Source organism: Pholcus phalangioides, unplaced genomic scaffold (assembly GCF_987345545.1).
Source record: "Pholcus phalangioides strain wild (caught in Gottingen) unplaced genomic scaffold, Ppha-v1.0 ptg000015l_1, whole genome shotgun sequence".
NCBI lineage: Eukaryota > Metazoa > Arthropoda > Arachnida > Araneae > Pholcidae > Pholcus > Pholcus phalangioides.
Window position 1 is genome coordinate 47,549,282 of NW_028301608.1, and position 12,384 is coordinate 47,561,665.

Here is a 12,384-nt window from a genome sequence, read left to right on the forward strand (position 1 = left end):
ACGGTAAAACTCCTCGTAATGGTCACAACCTCAGATGCGGTCATCCCAGTTTTACGGCCAAATAAAATTATCCGGAAAAAGCCTATTTAAATAATGCATTGCGAACCATGATTAACGGTCTCGGACACCATTTTCATCATTCGTTTCATTGGATAATAACCCCTGAACAGACACTAATAGTTGGAGTTTTGGTTTAAATTCTGCTCACTAGATGGCAGCACAAATTCCTCATATTTGATCTATTTTTTTGGATACTTCTCAATGAAATTTTAGCTTGAAGTTTGTTAATGTCTGCAACTCTGATATCAATTTGGTGGTTTTACTCGTATATTTTGCATGATTTTACGTCCTTTAAAATTACCAACTCTAGTAATTGTCACTCTATCACTAAGAGAAGAGATTCCCAAGAGAATAAAATTGATGCCATCGAATATAGTGAGAAAACGTAAAGAAATGGGAGTTCGTGCTCTTGCAAATGAATTCGGTGTCGGGAGAACGCAGATATTTTCCATTTTGAAGCAAAAGGAACATTGCCATGAATAATGGCTGAAAAAAGAAAAGAAATAAAGTTAGGGAAAAAATAAATTTCCGGAGACAGAAGGACTTGCTGTAGCCGCAGTTGTGTACGAATGGTTTGTTTCAGCAAGAAGCAAGCATTCACCTGGTTCTGATCAGATTTTACAAGAAAAAGCTCTAGAAGCTGCAGAAGAATTCAGACTCATCAATTTCAAAGCTTCAAATGGTTGATTGGATGGTTTTGGTATGCGTCACGAAATTGTACTTAAGAAATTGTGCAGTGAATATGCTGATGTCAACAATGAAGTGTGGGAAGAATGGAGTAAACAAATGCTTAAAATTATCGAGAGATATTCAGCCAATGATGTATATACCAGGAGCTAGCCAACAGCTGGCTCGAGGGACGCATTCGGACAATATTTGAGAAGGTGTTGGAATATTCAACAAAGCCCACCAAACAATGATTGATCAGTTTTTATAAAATATTTCAATTCAGTACTTAAACTTTGTATAATATTTTGTAATTTAACTGTGCATCTGTGCAATAATTATGTACTTTCATGACTTTAAACGTATCTTACAGTATAATTGTCGGAATTTCGGTTATTTGCAAATGAAGAACCCCCCTCCCCCCCCTCATCGATCCGGTCCTCCCCTTTACGGACGAATTTTTTTTCTCTCGCGAATGTCCGCAAAAGAGGGGTTTAGCTGTATTTCGCACACGTGTTTTCACACCCAATCATCACTCTATGTTCCTTTCTCATTCTTGAACACATTCCGTTCTTAAACACGTGCATACTTTGTCACTTGCGCATAATAAAAAATGCAGCACTGCGTAAGAAATAGAGGAGGTCACTGACCTGAGAATTCGGGAGCACCCCTTATTTTATTTACTACCATTATTTTTTCCTTATTTCGAACCTTGACCTCTAAGGGAAAGGGATTAGTTCATAGGCAAATCGTCTCGTAGATGGAAAGACTGCAGACTTCCCTGTGTATAGTCAATCTCTTATCACAGCAACTTTTCTTACCGCTACTGCCACTTCACCAGACATACTCAAAAGATTTTTTTTTTAGGTTAAAAAAAAACTTTCCTTTATGGAAGCCGGGATAAGTAAAAAAAATGTTTTTTTTTTCTTATATTCTTGGTGAGAATCTTACGTCATTCTGGTGTTAGTGCCACAGCATACTGGGAAGTATGGAGAATGGGGAGCACCCCCCCGTAGATATTATAACAATGGCATCTGGGAGAGTTTTGGGGGGGGGGGAGGTTGAGGTTGAGTAATAATGCCATAAAATGAGATGGGAGGAGGGAGTGAAAAAGAATCAGGTCAACCTCATCTCACGCCGGATCCTGAACCTAACGGTACTGTTCGTACTGTAACGGTTTTCCATGTTCGCACCTTCCGGAACTGTTCCAGGAAAATGACATAAATTCCTAAATATTTATTTCTATTGTATAATATTTCTTCAAATTTCGTTTGAAACCATTTATTCATGAAAAACAAATTTCATAATTATTTTAAGATTCTAAATATTGATTTTTTATCCATAAATTTTATTAGTGAAAACTAATATGGTATTTATGAATTTTTTATTCATTTTGAGATTTCAAAACTTTGGTTTAAATCGTAATTTAGAAAACGATAAATATTATTCCCTATATAATTAACCTTCATTCATTCATAGGCACCGGAACTTGCAGACTGAGGCTATTCCGATCCCTCCTCCCCGCGATAACTACTGAATGTACAGTGAAACGCACCCCCTTCCCCTCATACATACGGGCTTTAGTCCCGTATATGTAGGGGATGACTGGCAACTTTCAGCCCGTTCAATGTTTTCTTTATGTCGCCGCGTCTGCAATCATTTCATTCATATGTTATCTTAGAGCCCACATCTTCAACCCATTGCTCGCGATCACCTCGGTGCTGCTCCACGACGCACCCAGAGAGTTGAATGCTCGTGCTGGTGAGCACTTGATCAACAAATACAAATACAATGCCACAACAGGCAAATTGCCCAACGAGGTGGCTGACTTAAGAACATCATGGATCCCCGAGCCATTTTTTGGAGGCCCTACCTACTACTGCTACACCACACATGCACCCCCCCCCCCCCGCGGAACCCCCAACGAATCGGTACATGCGGGAATGTGCGGGAATGAGCGGCAACATCCCAACAAAACACTTTGTACAAATTGCATTCAAAGATTAAAATCATACTGATTTCCTGCATACGAATGCCGAACTTGCCATAAGGATGCTCTTCTGTTTATGACATGGCATAGTGGTAAGCACAGGCAGTGCTCACGAATGGAAAGAGGTTGAAGACTTCTGTCTTGGAGTAAAAATCTATGAGCGATTAAAACTTGAAGTCGAAATGTTCAATGCCAAAGAAATACGTGTATGACTAAATTACCACCATTTTTGTGTAGGCCCACACATATAAGTGTTGTAAATAATTACCAACTTCTTTTTATATATCATCCGATCGCATTTTAATGAGAAAATTAACTTTGAAAACAAATAGGGATTTTCTTAAATGTGTAATCTTTTTTTTAAAAAATCATGATTTGATTGAGGTTTCAATGATAATTATAATTTTCTACATATTTATTCTTGTAATTAGGATATTTCAAATGTTTTATAAGTTATTATAGTCCTACTGTTTAATATTTTGTGCGTCTTAAACGTTATGTCCTGAGAACCAAAATCTCAACGCATTTTCACTATTCGATATTTTTATTTACGGAGATCTATGATACAAAATTTTTATGAATAATGTGTGTTTTTTTCTTTCAGGAATAACCTGGAATTCGGCAGGAAATTCATAATACATTTTATGAAATTGCACGAACAGAATATTATTCAAATATTATTTATATAAATTTTTTTGGAAAAAACTTCAACGTGTAGAAACTTTGTGAAGAATCGTATGATAAATTCTTGAAAACAAGAATTCTATTCGCGTATTACATAATGCATAGTAATAGTTCTTAAAACCATCTGACGTGCCTTCACATCAGGGAACTTGCAAAATGTTTTTCAGGGAAACTGATGCAAATTTTATTTTTATACTCCGATACATTAAAGCGGAACAAAAATCTGGTTGATAAACTTTCGTACCACTCGTGTGGACAGTGCGGCCATCCTTACCCACAACTAGACTTTTGTTGAGCTTCTACACTGTTTCTCACCCAGACTAGAGAAAATTTCACACTCGTATTTCATTGAGAAAATTAAAATAGGTATTTGAATTTATAGATTTTCTTCAGAAACTCGTGATTTGATTAAATGTTTTTCGCTCACAATTAGAATATATTTCAAAGTTTTCATAAGATTTACAATCTTTAACTATTTTTTAGGTTCATTCTTAGAGCTTTCAACTTGACTAATTTTTTAGCATTCAATATTTTTATCCAAGGAAATATGTGTAATAGAAAATGTTAAGGCATAAAATTTCTATTTCTCTGAAAAGATCACTGTTTAAAAATTAAAAAAAAACTCAAACTGGAGAAGTACTTGAATTTATTTTGCAAGAATAACCAGGAATTGAAAGAAAAGTTTAAAAAAAAAATTTCCTGTAAAATTTGCATGCAAAGAATGGAAGTTTGGGTGTAACGTAAATTATTTCTTAATAAAAAATCCTATGATAACTTTTTCCTTTTGTTTTGACATTAAAAAATAAATAATAATTTGGATTTTTTTTTTAGAAATTTGTGATTTTTGGGTAAAGTTAAACAATAATTTTCTCACTTGAATTTAGATATCTGTTTCAAAGTTTTCTTTAGATTTTCCATCTTCTATTTTATAGGTCCGTATTTAAAACTCATATCTTTACTCATTTTTTAATTTTTCGATATTTTTATACATAAAAACGTACGATATTAAATTTCATGACTGATATCTTATTTTTTTTAGAATAAGGCCGATATCACTGTATAGAAGTTTTGTAAAAGCTCTTCGATAAAACTAGGTTAATGCAGCCAATAAGCGTATCGGTACATTCGAGCAAATGTAATTAATAGGCTTATGAGTTGTTTTTTTCCAAGTTTTGAAAAGATCTTTTGTCAAACTTTTATAGTGCAATCCCGGCCTATACATAACCCGGCCTGAGCTAGAACTCTGAAGGAAAATCATAAAGAAAAATTTTTGTCATGAAAATTGACGCATGAACGTAATATAGATGTTTTTTTATAATTTATTGTTTTTTAGCTGAAAGAATTATTTTTCAGAAACATATGTTTCTCTGTTCTCTGTTAGGCTGGGATTACAGTATAAAAGTTTGATAAATGTTCTTTTATAAAACTTGAAAAATATAACCAATAAGCTAATCAGTTACATTCGAGCGAATATAACCAACAGGCTTATTGGTTGTTTCTTTTTTCAAGTTTTGTGAAGGTATTTTATGAAAATTTTATGGTGTAATCCCGGCCATACAGACATTGAAAGTTTCTTTGATTTTTCTTCTGTGAGTGTAAAATTTCATAAAAGAAAATCTTTTTCCTCTTCATGCCCAGATCGTCCATATATAGCATACCACTCCTCATTTCTGTCACCTTCCGATGGCTCCCATTTTTTATTTAAAGAAAGTAGCAGCCAAATAGTTGTGCGATTCTTAGAAGAAGCACGAAATTTTTTAAAATAAAAAAAAAAAAATCAGTTTTTCACTCGAGAGTTATATGATGGTTCTTTTTTCCCAAAAAAAAACCCCATAAATTTATTTCAAGTTCTTTCTTCCACACCTATCCAAAGAGTGTGTTTGTGACACATAACATCTAAAAACCAGGTTATCAAGCCATTTTCCACCCTGTGGGCTACGTGGTCGGTATAGATAAGGCAAATAACAATAATAGTGAAGGGAAAAAAATATAAACACTCGGACATTCCTTTTTTCTGTGAGTGTGTGTGCTCAGCAACGCGTATAGATTCCCCTGTCTTTATCGCTGAACTTTCTAAAAATTCTAAGCACCCCCAGCCCTCCTTATACCTTTTCAATGGACTTTTCTGTGAACGGGCTGTGGATATGATTGTGAGAAGCCTCTCCCTGTTGTTGTCACTGCTATATAGTTCACATAAAAAAAAATGTAATAACAACTAAAAATAAATTCTCTCCCTCCAAACAGTGGTGAGTATCAAATGTGGATGCAGCACTTGTTGGAAGTATGGTGAAAAAAAAAATGGTACCAACTCAAAACTAGAGCGTGATATCTATGAAGTAAGTTAGCGGGGGGAATCGAAAAATAAAAATGAGACTTACGTAGACTGCAAGCGGATGCGATAACAACTCAGGAAGTCCCGGGATGTTCCCGTTTTAGAGCGGAGTCTTTGGAAAATAGGTGGGTACGGAATGTGTGAAATGACTTTTCCTGTAAATTGACAGCTAAAAAAAAAAAAAATCCGTGCCAGTAGAATGTCCAGCTCATTTTTATTATCAATTTTTTTACAGTTGAGAAATGTTGTCATTTCTTATTTTTTGAGCGCTTCTCTAAGCTCTTGAAAATGTTCGATAAGTTTTATTAGCGTTCAAAAAAATTCTCAAGTCGATCATCATATCAGTCGGTTAAGCTATTAGTTGTCGTCAAATTTCGCAGTATGTGCTACATGTTTTATAGTAGTTCCACAAGTTCAGACTATGAATAAAGTCTGATCACGTCAGAAGACAATTTTTCTTTCAGAGCACGGCCCATTGCCAACTTATCTAAAATGCTTCAGACCTTCAGACTCTCCAACAACGAATTCTGTACTGTGCAGTAGGTAAAAAGGGGACCTACTGCACTGTTTCACACAGTGCCCGTACACCAGCGATGCTCATTTCCTACAGGTAAATCCATCTTACATAAACACATGGAAGAAACAAGTCAATAGGTCGCAAGTCCTTACCAAAAAAGTGCGAAATTTTATGAATTCTATGAAGATCCATATGCATATATGGCATACCTAGACCAGACCTTCTGCTAGCCTACCTCCAGAGTCAGACACATCTTCGACTTCAATCTTATCAGATTACTCATCGTATATTACTCGAAGCAAATCCCTGCTAAAGAATAGACTAACAATGTCATCAGAATTCAATAACCTCTATATTATTGTATAGATCTAAGGCAGTGCAGGGCCGCAACTACATATTTTGTCACCCGGGGCAAGCCGGCATTTTGGCGCCCCTTGTTATGTAGAAGAAGCTCTTAAAGGAAGAATTTGGCTCCCCCTTCTGGTTCAGCGACCGGGGCACCAGACCCGTCTGCTCCCCCTAGTTGTGGCCCTGAGGCAGCGTATTGCATCTCTGATTACTAGCCATATGTGACTGGGTTATATGATATTATTATCTTTGAAATGTTAAGAAATTGTGGAATGTGTGTGGGGATGTAGGGTCGCGTAACTAGATTTTTGCTGCCCCACAACTTTAAAATTTTATAATTTTGTAACGGTGTTCTTTGTTCCCACCTAAAATTCCACCCCCTAAATTTTGCCGTCCGGGCAGTTGCTCCCCCGCCTCTTCTGGTTCCGGCCCTGATGGGATGCATAAATATACAACTTTATTTTGCATTTTAAACGTATTGAAAATATGTTTCTCGTTGGTTGCTTTTACGGTTAGAAATACTGTAGAATATGGACCGAGACATCACACGGTCAGTTAGTTAGTAGGCTACATGTTTTATATCACCAACAATCACATTTCGAAAAACATAAATACGTTAGGTCGTATTCGAAATGTACCAATTCGTTAGAAATTTTGTATGGAAATGTGTATGAGGTACATGTGTGGTTAAGTAGTAGTAATACTAGTAGATGTTTTATAGTTGGTTTTCTGCGGTTTTCCAATTTCAACGCACGTATGCGAGCCGGTCTTCCAGAGAGCTCCGTAAAAAGTCTCTCCGCAGAGAGCGAGCAGACCTTCAACATGATACTTACATAACAGGAAAAATTCAAGTATTTACCATCTTTACTTCAAAATGTGAAAGCCAGATGGCAGCACCAGCAACGTGAAACAAGTGCAACTCTTATAACATAAATACGTTAGGGCTACGCATATAGAGTAGAACTTGTTGAATTCGGAATTTTGGATAATTCGAACTTTTACGAACTCCTCTTGAGATTTCTATCTAATTTAATGCGAAAATGTTTTATTTAATTCGAATTTTTTCCCCGATTGTTTTGCATAATTCGAAGTTGGAAGAAAAATATCATGACGTTTGAGTGAGAAAATTTATTTTGGAAAAATTCCATAAGCGGTCAGACTTTGCTTTTCTCGATCAAGTTGTTAGAAAACAAATCTCTTTAAAGACAAAAATAAAAGGTTTAGAAATTCTATTTTCCTCTACTCTTTCTTTGATAAGTTAATGCCTATTTTAAGTTTGTTGAGCTGGAGTGCATCGAGAATGTGTACCACTTTGATATCGATTATACTTTTCATCCTATAAGATCAAGGTGTACCATTCAAAATCTGAATCTTCTTGTCGTCATTAGGAGTATGAAAAGTATCGGAAAGTTTCGATTTTGTAATACGTTAATGAAAGTGTGTTTTTTCTTGATAGCATGAGAATGATTAGGTAATTATACCGGAAACTACAATTTATTGACGATTCCGAACGGCAGGTAGGACTCCCTGCGGTAACAAGCTTTTTCTGCGGTCATGTTACCGTTTCTGTTCCCCTGTGTTAGGAATGTTTCTGGCAAGTACAAAACGGGTTTTGAACTCGCGACACCTCTTAACATGCTGTGGTAGGCCTACTTTAGGCGAGTATCTTATCGACAGCGCCCAAAAAAAACTGTTCTAAAAGAGCCTAAAAAAGACTGATGATTCGGGCTCGGATTTTACCATGTCATATTTTTTTTATGACAAGTCATATTTTAAGCATTTTTGAGCAATTGGGCATATTCCAAGAATTTTCAAGCATTAGATCGTGTTTTTTTTACCAAAAGTTTTAATCTCTGGGCATTAAATACAGTTTTCAAAGATATAGTTATTCACTTACAATGAATTCTTGTCTTTTCTTTTTTAAAAAAAAGAAGTTTTGCATTCCCATTGGCCACTTTTTGTTCTCCGAGGACCTTTTCGCTATGGTTCTGAACGGCACTTGCGAAAGATGTTATTCATTCGGATACTTTAAATCTTCCAGTTCAATGCATTTTCATCATGCTTAAACACGGATTTTTGTGAGGAGGGACACATTCGGTTTTACCACCCCACACATCATCACTGTAAAACTCCAAAGCTATAACAATGTTTAATATATATAACAATAACATATAACTTTTTACCTTTCTTAAATTCTGGCATACTCTACAGCATAGTTTCCCAAACAAACTTTTTGTTCCATCGCCCCCTTCATCAGAAATTTTTTCCTCTTATCGCCCCCAACTCAAGTAAACCCATAGGATCCTATGTTAAATCAGTAGGTTCTATCGCCCCCTTGGACCATTCCATCGCCCACCAGGGGTCGATATTGCCCACTTTGGGAAACACTGCTCTACAACATAGTTTTCCAACCTTTTTTGTCCCACATCACCCACTTCTTCAGAAATTTTTTTTCTTCCATCGCCCCCAACGCAATCTAACCCATAGGATCAGGGGCATAGCCAGAAATTTCGTTCGGGGGGGGGACCAAAGTGACAGAACAATGGATTTGGCCATCTTTTTCCCTTTTTTCGGTCATTTTCTCACATTTTGGGGGGGGGACCCCCCCCCCCTGGCTACGCCCTTGCATAGGATCCTATGTTAAATCTGTAGCTTCTACCGTCCCCCTGGAACATTCCATCGCCCCCGAGAGGGTGATGGGTTTCTCAACCACCTCGTTGGGCATTTTGGCTGTTGTGGCGTTGTATTTGTATTTGTATTTAACGCCCACGTTGGGAATCACTGCTCTACAGGTTTATTTTCAGAGTAATAATTTATGAAATTGTTTCCGGGACTTAAGAGCGAAAATTCTCAGCACCGCTGGTACGCTGTATGGTCATGTGGGGATCATGAGGGATTCGTATCACAAGGACTTGGGCTCGAATACCACCGGTGACGCAGTGGTGGTCGGCCGAAGTTGGTTTTTTGCTGTTTTCTAGCTTCAGACTCAAAAGTGAGTCGATCTGCCCTTTGAAAAGTCTTGCAACAGATCCTTCAACCATGGCCGCAACCAAAAGCAAAAATTATATAGCCCTGCTTACAACTGTACAGATATTCAAGCAGCTATACTTTATCACAATTCGAAATACAGATGGCAGCACACTAACTTCAAGCACAACTCTAGATACGCACTCAGGCGATTAGGTATATCAAGTATCAGAACATACATACAGGTCTGAAAGCGGATAAATTGGTAGCAAATTATGTCCAATGACGGTAGACCGAAGTTGTGGTCGGATTAAAATAAGAAGGACCAATGATTCAACTCTGTATTTTATTTTGTAACATACGTGAAAACTCCGAGCACAAAACTGATTTCATGTGCAGCAACATTGCAATTCAGCTTGCGAAACAATCAACGAGATTGCGGAAACCAGACGTCTGCTTTATGACAAGCCTTCAAATATTGTTCTATCTGATAATTTTTATCGAATTTATAAAAAAGCGTTGCAAAATAGTTTCCTCAAGTATTTCTTAGAAGAAACTAAACAATAGCAGTTTTTTTCCCCCGAACATTTAATTTGAAACTGCATGCCATAAAATTCGGGGTGATTCTTGAGCGTTCTAAAGAACAGTTATTCAGCTTTGGGGGGGGGGGGGGGGGGTTAGGCATGGTTTTCATTTGAATCTGGTGTGAGAATTTTAATTTAAAAAAATTGATGAAATTTTTCTTTATTTTTTAACTTAATATGATAATAAACAATAACGAAAAAAGAAGACATGAAATAACAGGAAAATTATTAAAAATTATAAAGCCATATTTTTGATTTTAAGGTCATATTTTCCCGCTTTTTAGGTCATAAATGCTTGCATATTTTTCAAGATATTTAGATCATAAAAATACGAGTCATGAACAGTTTCCGCAAATCAGGCTTTGAAGATAGTCAAGAACTGCTGAAGTGATGCTGATTCCAGAACAGTGGAATAATGTAGCAGCTATTATTAAAATTTGGAAAACAGTTTCGTAACCAATGGTAGAATTTTAATAATTGATAATAACCATTAGGCTATCCTAATGTGAATGCTGATGATTAAGATGCAATTTGTAATCATTTTTCAGATCCAGGATAAATTAATTGAATAATTCGAACTTTATTCTCCAGTGATGGACTTCGAATTATCGAACTTTGACTGTAGGCTACTAACATTCGGGAAACGGTTTCGCAACTGATGATCAAATTTTAATAATTGGTATTTATTATCTTAAGTTGCAATTTGCAGTTATTTTACGGATCCAGAATAGATTAATTGGATAATTCAAACTGTTTTTCCATTGTGAGTTTTGACTTCAAAAGTTTGATAGCATTTTCACATCTCTAAATCTTATTATGAAAGCTTGTTTCAAACAAAGTGATTGATATCCTACTGGAAATAATCCGTTGCTACTTCATGACAGATTCAAACATCCTCGCCGGATTTAGACAATGACAGAAGATTCGATATCACACAATAAACACGTAACAATTTTTCCTTCTGGATTACGTGAATTTCGAGAAATGGGTTTTCTTTTTTTCACACAAAGAAATTCACGAGATTTGTCAGCGAAATGTAGCATTTTAGTGATGGGGGGGGAAAAGAATCCCAAAACCGTCTTAAAACTCACTGTAAAGGGTCCATTTCTCCTCTTTTTTTTTATTTGCTATTCAGGCCAACGAATGGTCAACTCATCGATCGACTGACCACAACGCTATTGGCTACTTTTCGGTATCGGGGCGTTAGTCGATATAGTTACGTTATCCATTGGTTTTTGGAAAAGAAAGAATATCTCCACCCCTTTTTTTCTTTACAACCCTTCTTTTCTTATGTGTTGAAAGGGAGAGGTTTATATATAAGCACGGGTGTGCAACCTATTTAGTACGCGGGCCAGGTGAAAACTTGTATTTATAGGGTGACCATATAAACTGCATTTTACGAGACTTATCTCTAAATTTTGACTGTATCCAAACTTTTTTTATAAAATGCCCCTTTTGTTTACCTTATTTTCAACGCGGCTTACTCAAATTTTTGAAAACAAGAATAGAATTTTCATGACTTTGAGTCATAATTATCGCAACATAATCTATATCATAATTAATTATAGTCATATGAAAACATTTATTTCACATATTTGTCAAATATCTACGGGTTTTTTTTGGTGAATTTTTTTTTTCACCCATTGCAATTTGCCCTTTATTTCCCAGTCACTGATGATTTTTCAATAATTTTCGCAATATTTGGCAACTTTATTTGCCTTTGATAATTTTTTTGGCCGTCATTGGCAACTTTACTTGCATTTGACAACTTTTCCTGCTTTAATTGGCAACTATATTCACTTTAGACAATTTTTTGGATGCAATTGGAAACTTTATTTGCATTTGACTCTTTTTTTGGCAATAATAGCCTAATAGCCCAGATTTCCAGTATTTTTATGAAGAAAATATGTTCATGCGAGGTATATGTCGTGATGTGTATATTGATACTTTTCTATTGGAACATCTGTCGCGGGCTGGATGCGACTTCTTGGCGGACCACATTCGGCCCGCGGCCCGAAGGTTGAACACCCCTACTTATAAGGATGTAATCTATTAAAATGGAGGTTATGTTCTCTACTGGGATTTTCTACTTGCCTTAACAAAATTAAAATTTTAAATCATAAAAGATTACAGCTGGTCCAGCCAAGTACCTCATTTCGTAGAAGTGATTAATCGATCAATTAATCGTTAATCACTGTCGAAAATTTTAGTTGAGTTTATCAGTTCGGTCAATTTG